Raw genomic sequence first — 20,211 nt, 5'->3', positions numbered from 1 at the left:
CTGCTCTGAATTCCAAGGAGAGACAGAATGAGAATGCTGACACCTCTGTGGATCTCATGGAGGTGGAATCTGCAGCCTCTTTGCCCTGTTGCAGTGAACTGCCACTCGATACCAACTGAGATGACACCCCTTCCATTATTTCCTTTCCTAATCATTGCACTCTTCCAGTGGAGTGTTTGTGGCCTTTGATCCAACAAAGAGGATTTATTGCTGCTCTTGGAATCACAGCCTCTACTTGTTTTCTGCTTCCACGAAACAAAATTGCATGCTCATGACCTGCTTTGAACTCTCTCATTTATTTCCAGTCTGCTTTGACATGTCCCCAACCTCACACAATCACCCAGGGACAGATTCCATTCATGCAGTGGAGTTATGCTGCTAATTAAGGATGATTTTCATTGTCTTCCTGACAACCCATCTTCAAGCTATTCCTGTCTGCCTTTTACTTCCTCTGCTGGACTTTTCCATTTCTACTGATTACATGCCTGTCACTGGACAGTCTACATCCATTTGCTACCCATTTTCTATCACATCCCCACCTACATGCAAATGGCAGTGTTCCAAGGATGACTAGAGATTTTATGGTCCATGGCACCTGCTGATAAACATTATTTCTGCAGTTAGAAATGTATTCATTACTGCCAACAAAGTTCACTTTATCTTTACCATGCCATGTCACAGTCACTCGATTGACTGAGTCATGTTAGGACTGAACTCGCATGCAGGGATGTGCTCTCCATGTTTTTAATCATCATTCTATGATGGCAAACAACATTCATTATAAACAGTTGTTCACACAGTGTCGTCACACCCTTCAGGATGGAAAAAAAGGCCAGATTTAATTTACTAGTTCTTTTAACAGTTCTACTCCATTTTCTGTTGTGTGGCTCAACATCAGATTGCTCTCTGGGACCATGATCCATTCACAAAGACTTGGCCTGATAGCAGCAGGTGGAGTGATGATGGACTTGATCACTATTTCTATGATCTGTGATTTTATGCCAGACGTAGTGGCCGAGTGGTTCTAGGCGATACAGTCAGGAACTGCACAACCGCTATGGTCGCAGGTTCGAATCCTGCCATGGGCATGGATTTGTGTGATGTCCTTATGTTAGTTAAGTTTAAGTAGTTCTAAGTTCTAGGGGACTGATGCCCTCAGCAGTTACGTCCCATAGTGCTCAGAGCCATTTGTATTATTTTGTCATTTTATAATGGTATGTTACTCATTTCCTCTTCCATGATCCTTTGGACTACTACACCAGGTCATAGCTGAGGCATGTTTGATTCAGCAAACTATGCTGTACTTCTATTTTGATCACTGGCAGTATCCTTATACCAACCTTCAAACATCCAGCAGCTATGGTTTGCATTCCCACCACGCTGACTTGCTATTTGTGGGCACCTTTGTCCTACTCTGCAACAGTGGCTGTATGTGGCAGCTGGCAGCTCTAGTGAATTCATACCATTAAGCTCAATTAAAATTAAAATATTTTGTGTTTCTTAACTTGGATCGTTATGCTGTTTTCATCAGTCTCACGTCAATAATATTCCTTATCTATCTACTCGTCACTGCACCTGATTCCTAATCGCTATCAACATTTAATTTACCAACATATCAACACTTAGATGAACATATGCAGTGAGATGACATACCACTGACATACTTCGAGGTGTTTGATTGACACTTAAATTAATTGATGTAAAATTATTCAGCTTTTTAATTTTTTTGCAGGAGCCACTACAGGTGCAGGCAGAGGAGGTAGTAGCAGGTGAGAGTTTCACTTTCCTCAGTAACTTAATTACATGTTAAAGTTATCACTTAAATGTTGTCTTGTGTGGCTCATTTTTTTCATTTTTTTCTTTGACATTAATTTTTCATTGGTGGTGTGCTAAAGTATATCAGTGAAACGGTTGTTCAGAATTTTATGCTTGAACCTGACACTGGATATTAATTACGTAGTACATAATTCATACTGATAATTGGCACTGTCTTTGTAACTACAAGAGATTGGTCACAAACATGAAGTTGTGTTTCAAATGTGTACTTTGGTAGATTGTGTGGGAAGTGTGATAAAAAAGAATGAAGACAAATTTTTAGGTACCAAATTTACATTTAAAAATAAGTCATTGTATAGGTAAGCTAACATTAAAAATTGGCACACCACAATAAGTACTAATGTTTGGATCAGTCCCCTTATTTCATAGTCATGGCTCATATTAAAAGCATCATCCTAGGATAAATATAGTACTAACATCGTTCACGTTTTCCATTGCATTTCACACAGAGTAGACTGGGAACTGTCTCCTAGGCATGCCCAATGTGAACTGACTGGGCACAGCCCGTGCTGCCTGAGTTGTTGTTGTTCTGCCGGCAGAGGTCGCTGCCAAATTCTTGTGTGCCCTCTGATGGATGTGACTCTACTTGCGGCAACTACTGTCCATAACACGACCGCGATCTTTTTGGTGGCTACTGCACTCCTTCTCCTTCAGGGGGTGAAGCCACTGTGATAAAGGTGGAGCGTTGGGCAGGAGTGATGACCTCCACGTCCATCAGAAGGCTGGAGTCAAGGGGATATGCCAACCCTTGAGCTGGAACCTTCGAATATGGTTGGAAGTGACCCACATGAAGAGGCCCCCGTCATCCCACCACCGGAACCCATGACAGAACTGGAGACAAGCTGTCGAATTCCAGATCCTGGTCCACCTTGGGAGGGGCAAGACCCAGTGGCAGGGATGATTGGAATGGACGACCACAGGTGATCCATCGTCCTGAGAAACCAGGTCTGCGAGGGGGGCCGGCTCTCACTAGGGATCTCGAATGATGGCTGTGGCGGTGTTTGAGCTACTGGAGGCTGCCAAGGCTGAGAAGCATCGCAGTGTGGAGGAGTCACAGGGGGGGATGGGGTGGTAGCGTCCACTGAGAAACCAACATGGCTGCCAGCAATGGGGAAGCCAGTGCATGAGCGGTCGTAGGGTGGGTGCCCAAACGTGGACGTAGCTGATGCCAACTCCTCCTCCGCAGGAAATTTGCACACATACTTTTTCATCTGTGTCTTAAATGTGCACACCATGCACTCGGCTTACCCATTCAATTGTGGATGAAACAGGGGAGAGCAAACGTGCCGAATACCAAAGTTCCTACAAAAATCCTGGAACGTCTGCGAGATAAACTGAGGACCATTGTCAGAGACCAGGTTGACTGGCAGATCTTCCACAGAAAAGATTTTTGCCAGTGCCTGGATTGCAACTTTTGAAGTGGTTGAGGAGCAGCAAACCACATATTGAAATAGGGAATAAGCATCAATGACAATTAGCCAAAAGCCATTGAGAAATGGGCCCACGAAATTGATGTGAACATGTTCCCATTCCTGGGTTACAGGCGGCTATGAAGAGAACGCTGACCTGGGAGATGCCTGTCGGCAGACATTCACAAACTTGCAGGAACAACCATGTGAGGAGCTGTATCACCAGTAGCTAGAAGGAGAACTCCTTCCAAGACAGAGGCAGTCTCATAGAACAAAATAATTACAAAGAGGGTCCGAGGCCCGGCCTGGAGATCGGGATGACCACCCCTGCTGAATGAAGTGAACTACTTGCTGGAGAACCGGGTCAGCTGCCATTTCCCTGGCGACTCTAGAACCAGTGATGGGGAAGCCATATACAGCTCAGAAGGAAGCCACATCCAAATGAAAACACATAATCGTCTCTCGTACGAACTTACAATCCGGGCCCACCGGAAGATGGGAAAGAGCGTCTGCGTTGGCATGCTGTCCAGTAGGTCGAAAATGAATGTCATAATGGTACTTACAGAGGAACAAGTCCCAGCGCTGTAGTGTGTGGGCTGCCCTATCCAGAATCTGAGAGGCAGGGCCAAATAATGATATTAATGGTCAGTGATTAACTGAAACTTCATGCCATACAAAAAAGGGTGAAACTTGGTAACAGCATAGACAATGGATAAAGCCTCTTTTTCCACCTGGGAGTAATGGGTCTGTGTGAGATTAAGAGTTTTAGATGCAAACGCCAGTGGCTGCTCGGAACCATCCATGTTTCAATGGGCCAGGACCACCCCAACCCCATACTGCAAAGCATCTGTAGCCAGGACCAATGGCTTATGGGGGTCAAAAGTAGCCAAACACAACGCTGACGTGAGAAGGCCTTTCAATGATGTGAATGCCCTCACATGCTGGTGACCAATCAAAATGAACACCCTTGTGCAGAAAGCAGTACAGGGGGCAGGCTATGGTGTAACCCCTGGGAATGAACTGGTGGTAATAGGTAGTCTTGCCTAAAAATGCTTGTAACTCCTTCAGTGAAGCGGGCCTTGGAAGGTCAATGACAACTTGGACTAAACTTTCTAGAGGCTGGACACTGTGCCAAGAGATGGTGTAGCCCACATACTCAATGGACGGTTGGAAGAAGTTCGACTTACGCAAGCCCACGGATCTGAATTTGAGAAAGAGGGTAAGAAGGTTGTGCAGGTGGTCCCCCATGCTGCGGCCTGTGACAATTACGTAATCCAGTTAATTGGTACAATGAGGGATTTTTGACGTGACTTGCTCAAGATAACGCTGGAATATAGCCAGGGCCCAAACGTGGTGTTGACAACTTCCAGCTGTTTATAGTCCTCATAAAATGGTATCTGATAAGCCTTCGAAAGATTGATTTTCGAAAAATATTGGCCTCCGGCAACGGTGGAGAACAATTCATCAGCATGAGGCAAAGGATAGGTGTCCACCACCAATTGGGAATAAATGGTGGGGTTGAAATTGCCACAAATACGTAATTTTCCTGAGGGTTTTCTGACAGTAACGAGGGGCGAAGCCCACTCACTAGAAGAAATGGGAAGAACATCCCCGAGGGCTGTCAGCCAGTCTAGCTCTTCTTTTACCTGAGTGCGGAGAGCCAAGGGCATCTTCCTTGAGATTAGAAAACGTTAAGTGAGCTTCAAAGTCTGAAACACAATCCAGGCCCTCCTCAAAGATATCCAGAAAGTCCTAGATCAAAGATCCCAATAATTGATAGGGAACGTCTTTGGAGACGAACTGTATGTTGTCAGCGATAGTAAAACTGAAAGCTTGAAAGGCATCCAAACCAAAAAGGTTAGCGGAGATCGCATCACTGACAACAATAAAAGTAATAGGCCGAGTAACTGATTTGTAATTCACGTTGGTAGTGAATTGACCCAGTAGGGGAATGAACTGTTTACCATAACCATGTAGACACTGGTAAACTGGTGCCAATGGAGGCGACCCAAGGTTGGAGTAAGTTTGTGCATTCAACATAGTAACTGCCGCCCCCATATCTACTTGCAGTTATAATGGGTGAGATCAAACCAACACCTCAAAAAAGAGTGTGTGCCGATGCATCGGGAGCCTGCCTGATGAAACTTCCTGAATGTCAACGTCCGTGTCCTCTGTACTCGCTTCCTTCGATTCTTTTGAGGCTGAATGGCAAACCTTAGAAATTTTATTACATCTGTGACAAACGGCTTAATGCTGGGGCTCTCTGACAGATCGTGATGTATATATCACGACGCACAGTACAGTAACACGATCCGGCGGCCGGAACTCTGTGCACGCACCATGTGGGAGCGGCCGTAACGGCTGGATTGTACCGCTCGCACGTTGTCATCCCAGACGCAGTGGACGCGTGCGCGCCATCCTGAACCGCCGCGATGCCGCAAGACACTTCAAACTGTTGACCTGCAGTGTGAGAGGCTTCATACGATTGAGCAATGGACAGGACTTCCTCAAGGAAAAGGTCTTCTAACTGCAAGGCCCATTGCCGGACCTCTCTATCAGGGGCCGAATGAACAATGGCGTCGCACACCATAATGTGGCGTACAACTCTGCAACTGCTCTGTGACAAAATTACACTTGCGACTAAGACTGTGCAGGGTAGCGGCCCACGCCCGGTAAGACTGATGGGGCTGCTATTTAAGTATACAACTAACATTCAACATAGTTGAGCTTAAATAGAAAAACTGCCAATGTTATTGGGGACTGGAACAAGTTAACCACACTCATGGCCAGTGATTTGAAACCTCATCATCATGTCTTGAAATGAAGAATATTGCACCTGTAATGCTTCTTCTCTCCCAAAGTCATATTTTGCCACCTGACTAATGTGTGAAATAGCCTGACATATCTGGGTGCCACAGTTATCCCTCGCCTGCCAAGAGGTTAATTGACTACCAAATGACAACATGCTACGGAGTACAAGGTGCCTGACTTGTTGGTAGCTCCACAATATGTATACTGCATTCTCAAGACCTGTTTTGGTTGAAAAGGAGAAAAGTGAAGACTGGAAGTGATGGTGAAATGAGGGCTGAGCAGTGCTGGAATAAGAGGGTATAGATGTATGAGAAAAGTGAATAACCAAGGTGGAGGCCAGGAGGGTCGTAGGAACATACAATATGTTTGCAGGGAGGGTTCCCACCTTCACATTTCGGAAAAGCTGGTGTTTGTGGGCATGATCTTTATGTCTCAGGCAGTGAAGCAGTCACTGAAATGAAGGATGTCGTGTTGGGCAGCCAGCCCAGCACCACGGTATTAACTTGTTTCTTGCTGCAAACTTGTTTCTTGCCCTGTTTATAGGTGGCCCTTTATATGGACAGACAGCTTGTTTGTTGTCATGCCAACAGAGAACGTAGCACAATGGTTGCATCTTAGCTTATATATCACATGACTGGTATCACAGGTAGCCCTGCCTTTTATGGGATAGGTGGTGAATGTGACTGGACTGGAGCAGTAGGTGGTGGTGGTGGTGGTGGTGGTGGTGGTGGTGGTATGTATGGGACAGGTCTTGCATCTATGTCTGTTACATGGATATGAGTGATGAGGTAATGGTCTGAAAATAATTCCTAAACACTCATCTCGTTCAGGTTCACTGAGGACATTTTTGTGATCTGGATGGAGATTGAAGACACCCTATTCACATCCCACAGAACTTCAACAGCTTCTCTCCTTTTGCTTCACCTGGACCTTCTCAAGCCAACAAGCCACCTTCATAGAAGTTGACATCAACTTCAAAGATGGCTACATCACTGCTTCTGTCTATATCACATCTACTAAGCACAAGTTATGCCTCCATTTTGATGACTGTCACCCATTCCATACCTAAAAGTTCCTTCCATACAGCCTATCCACCCACAGTTCTCACATCTACAGTGATCAGCATTACTCCGTGAAATATACTGTGTGTCTCAATAAAGCTTACAAAAACCAATCTCTTGTGCCTTATCTTTGCAGTCTTCCACAACCCGCCAAGTCTGTCTGTCTGTCGACAAAGGAGCATTCACCTCGTAACTCAGTACCATCCAGAATTGGAACAACTGAATTACAGTGTCCACCAAGGTTTTGACTACCTGTCATTGTGTTCTGAAATTTGAAATGCAATGCCTGCTATCCTTCCCACCCCTCCCACAGTGGTTTTGCTCCATCCATCAACCTACATTATATAATTGGCCATCCGAACACAGCCCCTACTCCCAACCCCTTAAATCATGGCTCATATCCCTATAACAGAACTAAATGCAAGACCTGTCCCATACATCCTTCCACCATCACCTATTCCAATCAGGTTACATACATCACGTACCCACCAAAGGCATGGTTTCCTGTGAAACCAGTCATTTGGTTTACAAAGTAAACTGCAACCACTGTGCAGCTTTTTGCATGGGACTGACAAGCAAGAAGCTGCCTGAAACTTCCTGAGAGATTAAAACTGTGTGCCCGACCGAGACTTGAACTCGGGACCTTTGCCTTTGGCGGGCTAGTGCTCTACCATCTGAGCTACCAAAGCTCGACCCACACCCGGTTCTCACAGCTTTACTTCTGCCAGTACCTCATCTCCTACCTTCAAAACTTTACAGAAGCTATCCTGCGAACCAAGCAGAACTAGCACTCCTGAAAGAAAGGATACTGTGGAGACATGGCTTAGCCACAGCCTGGGGGATGTTTCCAGAATGAGATTTTCACTCTGCAGGAGAGCTTCTGTAAAGTTTGGAAGGTAGGAGACGAGGTACTGTCAGAAGTGATGCTGTGAGAACCGGGCGTGAGTCGTAATTTGGTAGCTCAGATGGTAGAGCACTTGCCTGTGAAAGGCAAAAGTCCCGGGTTTGAGTCTCAGTTGGGCACACTGTTTTAATCTTCCAGGAAGTTTCATATCAGATCACCGCTGCAGAGTGAAAATCTCATTCTGGAAACAAGTTGTCAGTCTGCAGGAAAGGCCACTTGCCAACTGTGGCCAGCAAACAAGTGGACCACCCTGTTGCTGCGCATGCTGCCCAACATTACTTCATTCACTTCAATGACTGCTTGAGGGCCTGGCCATTATGGATCCTTCTCACCAACCCCAGCTTTTCTGAGCTGTATAAGTGGGAACCCTGCCTGCAGTACATCCTTCGTCCTGATAACACTCCTGGCCTCAACCTTGCATAGTCAGTTTCCTCACCCATTCTGACCCTTCCCTGTCTCCGTAGAAGAAATGTTTCCACACATGTGGAGAGAATGGCTGATAATAAGTATCCAACAATAGTGTAAGTACAGTATCACTATCCCTTTGTTCATAAAATATTTGACATTAAGATGTTTGCTACAGTTTGTTCCCAGACCAATCTGTTTTTGTTTTATTTACTTGCTCTGGGTGATCTGATGGTACACAGTGTGTTGCAGATGTCGGAAAATGTGAGTTAACGTTGTTAACATATATTAACATGGGCCCATAGTATCCTAATGTATTATATTGCTCAATGTTTTCAATTTAATAGAAATAGCAAGGTTACTGTTCTAAGTATTCATTTACAGAGTAAAAACAGTGCCACAACAAATGACTTCACAGCTTTGCTAAATTTAATGTTGTCTTCGATGAACTTAACACTTGTGAGAAGATTGTTGAACAGTTGGAGGTCCATGTGGAAATCTCCCTTTTTACACAGTTAAGTGTTTGTACGTATAACATGCAGATTTGCATTTTTCCCGGTGTTGTGTTCATGTATTTCATTATTTTTTACGACTCTGGGGTCAGTTGGCACTATGTGGTTTCTGAAAAATTTTAGAGTCTCGAGAATGTAGAGGCAAGGCAGTGTAAGTATTTCCAACTTTCTGAAGTTGGGTTTGCAGGAGTCTCTGGGTTTGCTCCCAGTAATAATCTTCATTGCTCTCTTCTGGATTCTGAATGTGCTCCAAGCAGTTGGAGAATTTCCCCAGATTATTACACCATATTTTAGGTGGGCTTGTATGTAATCACAGTACGTGCTGGTTAATGTTTTCAGGCTCGCACTTTTCAGTACACTCAATGCAAAACAGCCAGTACAAATCCTGGCATTTACCTCTCCTGTATGTGTATTCCATTCCAGGTTATCTTGAACCCACAGACCCAGGAATCTCAAAACAGTGTTGGTATATATTTGCTGGTTATTTACAGTGACAAATGTCTGAGAGGAATTTGTGCTTTGTGTTGTGTGAAAGTTCATGGAATCTGTCTATTTGGTATTAATAGTTAATCTGTTGATTGCTGAGTTGTTCAGTGGCCAAGTTCTCAGCTTTTTGCACATCCTCTGTATTCTCCCTTTGAGGAGTACAGTTGTGTCATCAGCAAATATTATTGTTCTGTGTGCGTCAACATTCAGGCTCAAGTCATTAATATACAGGAGGAAAACTAGAGGTCCCAATACTGAGACCTGTGGAACATCTTGCTTTACAGTTTTATTATTGAGTTGCTTTGTCTATTAGTGTATTTCATGGTGACTCTCTACATCCGATTGGTTAGGAATGTAGCAATCCAGTTGTTCGCAATTCCTCTGATACCATAGTGTTCTATTTTTTCCAGTAATACTTTGTGATCAACGGTGTCATAAGCCTTTGGAATATCCAGAAATCTGCCTGTTATGGGTTGTTTTCTATCTAAGAGTTCTAATAGCGTATTTATGCAATCACATACTGCAATTTCAGTAGATTTGTTGCTTCAGAAACCATGTTGAACTAAACTTAATAAACTTTTTGTTTGTTTGTTTGTTTTTCATTGAAGTTCATCTTTTTTTTGTACATCATTTTTTCAAAAACTATAGAAAAGCAGTATGAGATTGAGATAGGCCTGTAGTTATTCATGTATTTATCACCACCTTTTCTGAAGACGGGAATTACTTTAGAAAGTTTCAGAGCTTCAGAGAAGATACCTGCCTGGAAAGAATAGCCACAGAGATGAGTTAATGGTTCAGCAATTGTGTGTTCACAATTTTTTATTACAGCTGCTAGGATACCATCAATTCCAGCTGAATATGAATTTTTTTAACTCTCTGGAGGCTTTTGCAACATCATTTTCAGTCACTTTGGTAATTAAAGTTGACTCAGCACATGTGTGATATTTTTGGTTTGCTGGTTGGTAAATTGTGTTAGGGTTATTTTCGACAATTTTTCAGCTATGCTCGTAAAGAAATTGTTGAGAGTTCACCACAATGTTGGGATTAGATACAGATTCATTGTTGACTTTAATTTCTGTGTTAGTGTGTGAAGCTTTCATTTCCCCTCTTTACCTTTTTATGATATTCCACATTGCTTTCACTTTATTGCTGGATTTGTCAATGTACTCATCATTTTGCATCTTTTTTGCTTGTCCTATCACTCTTCTTAGAATAAATGTGTATCTTTTATAATATTGTGTTAGTTCGGGAGTCACTACTTTGTTTCATAACATATGGAGTACTCTTTTATGTTTGCAAGAGATTTTTATAGCTGGTGTAAACCAACTCTTGTTTCTATTATTATTATTATTATTATTATTATTATTATTATTATTATTTCATGTTGACATCATTGGCTGTGTACCTATCTGTCCACTTTTCTTTACCAAGTAGGGCATTTAGTTTGTTGAAGTTCTCTTGGGTGAAAAACTTTAATGTTTTAGGTGGGACTGGGTATGAGGTATCTTTGCTCACATCAGCCTTTAGAATGACAGCTTGGTGGTTGCTGAATCCTGCATTTTATACTCGTAGAGTTGGGTTAAGTTTATTTCTATTTGCAAAAAATTTGATCTAGAGCTGTCTTGGATGTGGGTGTTATTCTAGTGGGCTCATTTACAAGGCCATGCATTTTAAAAGTTTTTGCACTGTTAATCAATGTTTCCCTGTGTCTGTTGTGAGTGCGAAAGTCTATATTAAAGTCACCACATATAATCACATCTTGTTTCCACTGACTTATTTTGGATAGAAACAAGTCCATTTGTAACAGAAAATCATTAATACTACTGGAAGGGGGATGGTAAATTGTAGCTATGATTAGATTTAGATTTGTAAGCATTATTGCTGCACATTCAAAGATCTTGTCTGTTCCTATTTCCTTTAAAGTAGGAAGTGGGCTATATTCAATGTGTTGATTGATGGAGATGGCAACACCACCATGTCCTTCATTCGATCTGGAGTAGTGTTAAGCCAATTTGAAGTTTGGTAGTGAGATTTACTTAAGTACATAAGATCAGAGCCAGTGTTCTGCTAGGCATACTACTGAGATATCACTGAGTTCACTGGACAGCAAAATGCTTAAGTCATCAGTTTTGTTGCTCAAGGATTGTACATTGTGATAACAGATTTTCAGGTCTGAGTGGGTTTTACTCAGAGGGGCTCGAAGTCATATTTACTGTGTCACTGACCTTTAGCTTAAATTGTGCTGTATTCCAGGTATGTTGACATCAGAGCAGCTGTGCTGGTTCTGTTGGTTGTCCTTGGCAGCAGACTCATCTTCCAGGTGGGCCTGAAAAGTGTCCACATGCACTTCACACTGCTGAGGCATCACATTGACATTTTGGAGGGACGTATTCAAATATTCACCATCACATTATTGATCCTTTTTGAGGCGTCAGGGGGTTTTGTGTTTCATCTCTGTGACTTCATGACCCATTTTAGTGCAGTTTGCACATTATGGTCGCTATTACTCTTTTTATTTCCCATCTTGTTTGTCTTCATCCAATTGCTTATTAGCATCTGTTTATGGTTTCTGAATTTTGGTTTCTTATTGTCCCCCATAGTTGTCAAGAAGGCCAGTCTACTGCAGGTAATCTCCTTGCCACATTTGTTTAGGTGTAAACCATGTGTTGTGAAGTGGTTTCTGGCTATTCTCTCTATTTCAAAGTTTGCATCAGTTCTTCTTTTGTATGCATGTTTTTCTAAATTCAGGTGGAGTTTTGCAGTATCAACTTTACTACTTAAATTTTGAACATCATATGTCCTGGGTATAGAATGGATAATGATATTCATTTTGTGATTTAGAGTGAGTATTGGTGCCAATGGCTCTACCACATGTTTCAACATTAGATTCAGAGGTTTGTCTATGTCGTTAGAACCCCCTATTATGTTCAAAGTACGAGGGCTATCCACAAAGTAAATAAAGTTTTGGAATTAAATACAAATAAAGTACTGGAAAAGTTTTTTATTATATACAGATGAAAGCCACACTTAAATACTACTTCTTTACATAGTTGACATTTAAATTAAGGCACTTATCATAGTGAGGGACGAGCTTGGAAATTCCTTAGTCATAAAATTCGGCCACCTGCGCCTTCTACCATGTAGTTACCTCATTTAGGACAGAAAAGGTGTGATTTTTGTGGATTTCCCAGAAAGAGGCACTACAATAAACTCTCAAAATTATTGCCAAACTCTGCACAACCTCAGAAAGAGCAATACAAAACAAGCGCAGGGGAAAGTTGGGCTCAAAGATCTTGCTGATTCATGACAACATCCGGGCCCACATGGCAAATGTCGTTCATGAAGTTATCGAATCTTTTAACTGGGACTTGTTTCCTCATCCACCTGACAGTCCCAACCTGGCACCGAGCCAGCAATGAAGAACTGGTTGGCTATGCAGTGTTTTGATGACGACGCACAGCTTCAAGAAGAGGTAACCTCATGTTTGAAGGTGCAGGCGGCCGAATTTTACGACGAGGGAATGACCAAGCTTGTCCATCGCTACAAGTTCCTTAATTTAAATGGCAACTAAGTAGAATAGTAGTATTTAAGTGTGGCTTTCATCTGTATATAATAAAAAAATTCCAATGAATTATTTTTAATTCCAAATCATAATGTACTTTGGGGATAGACCTCGTATCACGTGTACTGAAGTTTCTTGTCAAATTTTCTGCGTTTTTATCACCTTTTTAGTGGGGCACCAGGTTTTACTATTCTTTTTACCTGATACAAGGGCCCTAGTTTATCTTACAGTATTTGAGCACAGGCCCCTTCATCACTGTCACTTAATGTTATTACTTTCATTTTTTCCGAAATTTTCTTGCTCTGTAACATTCTGGAATTTGTTTCACTTTTGTCCTGCACATACATTGGTGCTTGAGAAACTGTTCATCACTGGATTACTCGTACACTTTGTGGCATATTGTTCAGTTTGGGTTACTTTTTGTGTAAAATATTGTGCAACGTTAGACTGTAAATTGATCTTGCTAGCATCTTGCACCAGGTGGTTATCAGAAGTTACACTTCTAAAATCACTTTCTGGATCCATTTCACATAGGTCTACCCCACATTAGCTTCGTTTTCCATTGCAGTTTGTTTACATGTAACTTTACAGAGCTATGACCACATGTGGTGCTAGACAACACATGATTTCTGAGAATTGCATTCTGAGCATGATTAACAGCTTGACTATTTCTCGTACTATGCTGTCCTGTCAAACGCCAGTTTTACTGATATTTACATTCAAGGTGCGGATAAAGAGTTCATTGTTTGTGTATTTACTGGTTACTGCCACTTCAAATTCATTACACTTAACTAATAGTTCATGATAGTTAACCAGTAGGCTTTTATCCTTGTGGTTGAGGTCAATTGTTTCTTGTTTCAGCGACGTAATTATATGATCCTGCATTTTTAGAGTATTGTTTACTTTGGATTCAGTTGCTAGTATGATGCACTGGTGGCATGTCCACAGTTCTTCTCTGTAAAAGTATTTCAGGTTAACTTTAATACATTTTTCATGGTACCAGTAATTACAGTTAATACACAGAATACCTCGTATAACTCTTTTTGAACATATTTTGCACTTATTATGGTCGAAATTCGTTAGAGCTGTTTGTATTCCTCCTCCACCTCTCTACAGGGTGTGCAGCAGGGAGCTGCTATCGGCCACCCAAACTCGTGGTCATATGTCCCACCTAATGTGGATGATCCATGCACAAAGGGGAGAAATGTTGTTCAGGTAGCATTAACGTTAGTACTTCGTTGCAACACAGAAGGCACATGATAATGTTGTGCAAATGAATCGGCTTCCTAGTGCAAGCAACATAAAAATGGTTCTTATATGATCTAAGGTTGTCACTAATATGAGAATCATTCTTTAAGGTGTCAGGTGAGCACTGCAAATTGGACTGGTGATGTCCTCAATTCCAATGTTGTTGATGTGCTCAGTGGAAAAGTTGTCTGTATAGCAGCAAAAAATATGGCAGTGCCATCCAGGAGGCACAGACCTGGAAGAATAATACAGTAATAAGGCCACATCATCATTGATGGAGGATGGTGAGATGGAATGACACTGGTAATAAGTTTCCAGAAACAAAGAAGTAAGGAAAATAACACAAGAACAGAGATGTTCCTGAGCATTCAAATTTAATAGTGTTTCTTTGTAACACAGATTGTGAGTAACAACATGCTGCTAATGAAACACACTTCTAGTGAAGGCAAGATAGAGAATGCCCTGTTCCACTGAAAGATATTTGCTACACTGAGAACTATTCTTGAATCTCCAGTTCAGCCCTGTTGGTCGGTAACAACTGAGAAGCACTGCTGTAGGCACCTAAAGTGTGGGTTGCACTGGTGACGCCAATATTGAGGGCTGCATTCTTATTAAAACAGCCATGGCACACCGAAGTAGATAGTTGATGTAGAGTTTGTGACCTGGGTTGGCTGGTAAACTACTGTGCAGTGATCTATGAAGGCTGTACAGTGCAGGAAAACTGGAAAATTGTCCAGTGTTATGGGCATCTGTACAGAAACTATAAGGAGCCCGTCATGGACAAGATGAGCTGCACTGAGTTTGTTTCAGGCCCCCTAACAGGCCAGCAACAAAGCCCTTTGTTGAATTCCACAAGAAGGCATTGTAAGGTACCATCCAGATGGTACACCACCCACTTCCTCCTGATTCCTATTATGTCTCCTACTCCATCCTGTTCCCACACACATCAAAGTACTTCCTGCCTCACCTTTATGAAGAAAGCACCTGAGAAACTCCCCACATCATCTGCCATGCCTGCTTGTGGCTGTATGTACCCATTTGTAAGTAAAGAATGAAGGGTTGTATTGTATTTGTTTTATGCGGCAGTTTGACTGCATGAACAGTAAAAATGTGGTAAGTGATAAACATTTCTTCTGTTACTCAATGTGAGGTATTGCTGAGAAGTATTCATAATAATTTGAAATTGGGGGGGTGAAGTTTTCTGCAACTAACTAAGTGCTCTCGTTATAAAATACTTGATGAATATAATATTTGCATATGCCTAAAGTGACTGATGCTTCATATACAGTCATACACACACAGTTCCTAACTTGCCACAGTGAATTAATCCTGTAACATAAAGATGTATTTTTCAGTAAGCACGTTACTACAAGATTGTAAAATTTGGTCAGTAATTATGTGAAATGTTGATGAAAAATTTATTTGCCCCTGGAAGTCTTCAGATAGCAGCCACCAACTGGAATAAAGTTTTGGCTTTATGGAACTTGGTTAGTAATGTTCACTGCTGTACATAATTGAGTGGATCAGATGCTCAGTTATTCACTGATCAGTAGGCACATTAAAAGATTGGAATAATTCTTTTCTTTATCATGTCATATAGTAACTTCTTATTGAATCACCTGTTTGTTTTACTTTTGCAGATAAAGTAGTTTTTATATTAACACGCAATTTCTTTTCTCTCAATCAGGCCCTGTCGAGGAGCAAGGTCCACCTCCTATTGCTCAGGTGAGTGAAACTAGAGGGTAGCACCTGTGAGACTGGCAGAGCATGGGTGAGTTTCACCAGTAGCGAAACAAGTTTGGTTTTGTGGCATGTAATGAACACCACACAGTTTCCTGGCCTCCTCCTAGGGTGCTCACTAATTTCATCAGCCAAGGGTTTTCATCCCTTGTGTGTGCTGCCCTACACAACATCATTTTAATTAACCAACTCCTATCTATGTATCCTATTCATCTCCACTTTCTTTCTCATTGTTTTTTGCACGCCACTCCTTCCTGGCCCCTACAACATATGCAACTTCGTTTACACTGGTTACCAGAATGTTATCTCAAATCCATTATCACAATAAAATTGTATACTGAACAATCCAAAAACTTCCTCAGACAATACTTTCATACTGGCTAATGACAGCTCACCTTCATGTTTTTCTCCTGATACAATGACAGTTGCCACTGTGCTTACAGATCTATGGGCTAGGCACATGACTGAACAAGAATGGGGTAGCAAGGAATAAACCAAAAATCAGCAGGTACGGTGAAGCCTAATAGTGCAACTATCGTAAGTGTGTAGCTACTTTTGTTTTTTGGGATTTGCTTCCAGTAATATTCAGATAGGTCTCTGATACACGAAATAGAATCAAATGATAAATATTTGGATGATTATCCAAATCTTGTACTCATTCTGTTTGCTGATAGGTGTCCCTCCTGCAATGACTATACGATCAATGTGCATGCTGTCTGTCATATGAATTTGACTGCATAGTGTCTGCCACAAGGAGTGAAACTCTGAGGGCAAGGGCCCAATTCACATTAACCAATGGTGCCATAGATATTGCGAACATATCTCAAATGTGATGACAATGTGTCTAATTAATCTAAAGGAATTAAAAATGCTTGATGTGTCACACTGTAGTGTGTGTTTTGTGAAGCTGTAGATATTAGGTGCTGCTTTGACATTGTTTACAATTTTAAAATGATCATCAGCTGGATGCTAGAATAAACCTGAAGTTCTAATATCCTCATCATTTTCAAGCAGAAAAAAAAGTTGTCGCTTGCACCACTGAGGGATACTTTTAAATAGTGTGGCACTTTTTCTGTACCATTCCCATAGTGAAAATCCACTTCTGATCAATATGTTCATGAGATCTTCCTGGAGCTCAATTTCAGCACTTACTGTATCACAACCTGAGATAAAGTGGTCCATATTGAAATAAGTGAGAATCTTTGCTGCCTCACTCTGCTCACTCTCTTCGTGAGCTAATCGTATCAGACACTGTGCTGCAAGGAAGGTGGCACAAGCCATTGTGTATGTGATGGTCCTTAATTGGTATTCCTGAGGTGGTGCAGATCTGTCACACCTCCACAATATTCATTGGAAAGTGTAATCTTCAATTAGAACCAGAACTTGTCGATACATGTTCTCCATGTCTACTGTGAAGTCGAAGTGTTCGATGTGGAAGTATAATCATACAGAGTACAAATAATATTTCGTGGTTGTTCTACATCCATACTCCGCAAGCCACCTGACGGTGTGTGGTGGACGGTACCCTGAGTACCTCTATCGGTTCTCCCTTCTATTCCACTCTCATATTGTTCGTAGAAAAGAGGATTGTCGGTATGCTTCTGTGTGGGTTCTAATCTCTCTGATTTTATCCTCATGGTCTCTTCGCGAGATACACGTAGGAGGGAGCAATATACTGCTTGACTCTTTGGTGAAGGTATGTTCTCGAAACTTTAACAAAAGCCCATACCAAGCTACTGAGCATCTCTCCTGCAGAGTCTTCCACTGGAGTTTATCTATCATCTCTGTAATGCTTTCGCGATTACTAAATGATCCTGTAAAGAAGTGCGCTGCTGTCCGTTGGATCTTCTCTATCTCTTCTATCAACCCTATCAGGTGTGGATCCCACACTGCTGACCAGTATTCAAGCAGTGGGTGAACAAGTGTACTGTAACCTACTTTCTTTGTTGTTGGATTGTATTTCCTTAGCATTCTTCTAATGAATCTCAGTCTGGCATCTGCTTTACCAACGATCAACTTTATATGATCATTCCATTTTAAATCACGCCTAATGCATACTAACAGATAATTAATGGAATTAACTGCTTCCAGTTGCTGACCTGCTATTTTGTAGCTAAATAAGGGATCTATCTTTCTATTTATTTGCAGCACATTACACTTGTCTACATTGAGATTCAATTGCCATTCTGTGCACCATGCGTCAATTCGCTGCAGATCCTCCTGCAATTCAATACAATTTTCCATTGTTGCAACCTCTCGATACACCACAGCATCATCTACAAAAAGCCTCAGTGAACTTCAGATATCATCCACCAGGTCATTTATGTATATTGTGAATAGAAACGGTCCTATGACACTCCCCTGCGGAACACCTGAAATCACTCTTACTTCGGAAGACTTCTCTCCATTGAGAATGACATGTTGCATGCTGTTATCTAGGAACTCCTCAATCCAATCACACAATTGGTCTGATAGACTGTATGCTCTTACTTTGTTCATGAAATGACTGTGAGGAACTGTGTAAAACGCCTTGCGGAAGTCAAGAAACAAGACATCTACCTGTGAACCCGTGTCTAAGGCCCTCTGAGTCTCGTGGATGAATAGCACGAGCTGGGTTTCACACGACCGTCTTTTTCAAAACCCATGCTGATTCCTACAGACTACTTTTCTAGTCTCCATAGTCATTATACTCGAACATAATAAGTGTTCCAACATTCTACAACAGATCAACGTTAGAGATATAGGTCTATAGTTCTACACATCTGTTCGACGTCCATTCTTGAAAACGGCGATGACCTGTTCCCTTTCCAATCTTTTGGAATGCTTCACTCTTCTAGAGACCTATGGTACACTGCTGCAATAAGGGGGGCCAGTTCCTTCGCGTACTCTGTGTAAAATCGAACTGGTATCCATTCAGGACCAACGGCCTTTCCTCTTTTGAGCGATAGTAATTGTTTCTCTATCCCTCTGTCATCTATTTTGATATCTACCATTTTGTCAACTGTGCGGCAATCTGGAGAAGGAAGTACAGTGCAGTCTTTCTCTGTGAAACAGCTTTGGAAGAAGACATTTAGTATTTCAGCCTTTAGTCTGTCATCCTCTTTTTCAGTACCATTTTGGTCAGAGTGTCTGGACATTTTGTTTTGATCCACCTACCGCTTTGACATAGGACCAAAATTTCTTAGGATTTTCTGCCAAGTCAGTACATAGAACTTTACTTTCGAATTCATTGAAAGCCTCGCATAGCCCTCCTCACACTACATTTCGCTTCGCGTAATTTTTGTTTTTCTGGAAGGCTTTGGCCATGTTTGTTTGCTGCGAAGTTCCCTTTGCTTCTCCAGCAGTTTTCTAACTCGGTTGTTGTACCTGGGTGGCTGTTTTCCATCTCTTATGATCTTGCATGGCACATACTCATGTAACACATATTTGGATGATGGTTTTGAACTTTGTCCACTGATCCTCAACACTATCTGTACTTGAGTCAAAACTTTTGTGTTGAGCTGTCAGGTACTCTGAAATCTGCTTTTTGTCACTTTCGCTGAACAGAAAAATCTTCTTACCTTTTTTAATATTTCTATTTACGGCTGAAATCATCGACGCTGAAACCGCTTTATGATCGCTGATTCCCTGTTCTGCGTTAACTGTTTCAAATGCTTCGGGTCTGTTTGTCACCAAAGATCTAACATGTTATTGCCACAAGTTGGTTCTCTGTTTACCTGAAAACTACCGGGAGCAGTTAAAGCACTTTAAAAAATTTCACTGTATTCTTTGTCCCAGCCACTCGTTATGAACATTTGAGTCTCCCAGTCTATATCCGGCAAATTAAAATCTCCACCCAGGACTATAACATGGTGGGGAAATCTACTCGAAATATTTTCTGAATTATTCTTCAGGTGCTGAGCCACAACAGCTGCTGAGCCCGGGGGCCTATAGAGACATCCAATTACCATGTCTGAGCCTGCTTTAACTGTGACCTTCACCCAGTTCATTTCACAATTCGAATCTCCGTCAATTTCCTTCGATACTATTGCACTTCTTATCACTATAAACACGCCTCCCCCTTCACTGTCCAGCCTGTGTCTGCGGTATACATTCCAATCTGAGTTTAGTATTTCATTACTGTTTACATGTGGTTTCAGCAAACTTTCTGTCCCTAGTACTATATGGGCATTGTGACCGTTCATTAATGAAAGCAGTTCTGGGACCTTTCTATAGACGCTCCTGCAGTTTCCTATTA

The sequence above is a fragment of the Schistocerca gregaria genome, chromosome 6 (assembly GCF_023897955.1).
Source record: "Schistocerca gregaria isolate iqSchGreg1 chromosome 6, iqSchGreg1.2, whole genome shotgun sequence".
NCBI lineage: Eukaryota > Metazoa > Arthropoda > Insecta > Orthoptera > Acrididae > Schistocerca > Schistocerca gregaria.
The sequence above is the reverse complement of the archived record's forward strand: the minus strand, read 5'-3'. Positions refer to the sequence as shown.